Source organism: Triticum aestivum, chromosome 3B (assembly GCF_018294505.1).
Source record: "Triticum aestivum cultivar Chinese Spring chromosome 3B, IWGSC CS RefSeq v2.1, whole genome shotgun sequence".
In the NCBI taxonomy this organism is placed as follows: Eukaryota; Viridiplantae; Streptophyta; class Magnoliopsida; order Poales; family Poaceae; genus Triticum; species Triticum aestivum.
The window spans coordinates 39,155,601-39,157,938 of record NC_057801.1 but is presented as its reverse complement, the minus strand read 5'-3'; positions in this window follow the sequence as shown (position 1 = coordinate 39,157,938).

Sequence of the window (2,338 nt, the reverse complement as noted above, 5' to 3'; positions counted from 1 at the left end):
CACCACTGTTTTGGTTGGTGCTCTTTTTATCTTGGGCGATCGTGTAAAATGTATTCCCATTTATCTCGTACCCTTGGAAAGTCGTTATAGTCGAAGATGGTGTCTTGGCCAACATGTACAGCTGATCTACAACATCATTGTCATTCATTAAATGTTTTCTCAACCAACTGCCGAAAGTCTCCATGTGGGCCTTCCTAATCCAGGATTCAGGCTTCCCCGGGTTGTCCGAGCGTAAAATATTCTTGTGTTTCTCAAAGTACGGAGCCACCAAGCTGGAATTGGTCAGTACAGTGTGGTGTGCTTCAGTCAGAGAATGGCCGTCCATACATGTCGTTGATTTCCTTCCGATCGTGCCTTTTCCACTTAGTCTCCCCTCGTGCCGCGATCGAGGAAGACCAATCGGCTTAAGGTCAGGAACAAAGTCAACACAAAACTCAATTACCTCCTCATTTCCATAGCCCTTGGCGATGCTTCCTTCTGGCCTAGCACGGTTACGAACATATTTCTTTAATACTCCCATGAACCTCTCGAAGGGGAACATATTGTGTAGAAATACAGGACCGAGAATGAAAATCTCTTCGACTAGGTGAACCAAGAGGTGCGTCATAATATTGAAGAAGGATGGCGGGAACACCAACTCGAAACTGACAAGACATTGGATCACATCGTTCTGTAACCGTGGTAGATCTTCTGGATTGATTACCTTCTGAGAGATTGCATTGAGGAATGCACATAGCTTCACAATGGCTACTCGAACATTTTCCGGCAGGAGCCCCCTCAAAGCAATCGGAAGCAATTGCGTCATAATCACGTGGCAGTCGTGAGACTTCAGGTTTTGGAACTTTTTCTCCGCCATGTTTATTATTCCCTTTATATTGGACGAGAATCCAGACGGGACCTTCATACTGCTCAGGCATTCAAAAAAGATGACCTTCTCTTCTTTGGTCAGAGCGTAGCTGGCACGACCTTGAAACCATTCCGGATGCCGGTCATCAGGGTCTTTCAAACGTTGCTGGTCCTGCCGTGCTTCCTTTGTATCATTTGTCTTCCCATACACGCCCAAGAAGCTTAGGAGGTTCACGCAAATATTCTTCGTAACGTGCATCACGTCGATTGCAGAGCGGACTTCTAGGACTTTCCAATATTCTAGCTCCCAGAATATAGATTTCTTCTTCCACATGGCTGCGTGCCCGTCAGCTCCCTTCGGAACTGATTGTCCGCCAGGACCCTTTCCAAAGATGACTTTCAAATCCTTGACCATATCAAATACCTCAGCACCAGTGCGTTCCGCAGGCTTCGGCCGGTGATCTGCCTTGCCGTTGTAATGCTTGCCTTTCTTTCTTACTGGATGAATTTTCGGAAGAAATCGACGATGCCCAAGGTACACGTTCTTCTTACAATTTGGCAAATGTACACTTTCAGTCTCATGTAAGCAGTGCGTGCATGCATTGTATCCCTTATTTGACAGTCCCGAAAGGTTACTAAGAGCAGGCCAATCGTTGATGGTTACGAAAAGCAACGCTCGTAGGTTAAATTCCTCTTTTTTGTGCTCATCCCACACACGGACACCAGGTCTGCCCCACAGCTGTAAAAGTTCATCAACTAATGGCCTTAGGTACACATCGATGTCGTTGCCGGGTTGCTTCGGACCTTGGATGAGCACTGGCATCATAATGAACTTCCGCTTCATGCACAACCAAGGAGGAAGGTTGTAGATGCATAGAGTCACGGGCCAGGTGCTATGGCTGGAGCTCTGCTCGCCAAAAGGATTCATGCCATCTGTACTTAGACCAAATCTTATGTTCCTTGCGTCAGCTGCAAAATCTTTGAACTCTCTGTCGATCTTTCTCCATTGCGTTCCATCTGCGGTGTGTCTCAACTCCCCGTCCGACTTACGGTCCTCTTTGTGCCATCGCAACAACTTGGCATGCTCTTTGTTCCTGAACAGACGTTTCAACCGTGGTATTATAGGAGCATACCACATCACCTTGGCGGGAACCCTCTTCCTGGGTTTCCCGCCCTCAACATCGTCACCAGGGTCATCGCCTCTGATCTTATAACGCAATGCAGTGCATACCGGGCATTCATTCAAATTCTCGTATTCACCGCGGTAGAGGATGCAGTCGTTGATGCATGCATGTATCTTCAGAACCTCTAAACCTAGAGGGCAGACAACCTTCTTTGCTTCGTACGTACTGGCGGGCAACTCGTTATTCTTTGGAAACATATTCTTCAACATTTTCAGCAAGTTTTCAAATGCCGAGTCAGCTACACCTGCCTGTGCCTTCCATTTCAGCAAATCCAGTGTGCAGCCCAGCTTTTTCAGACCATCATCGCA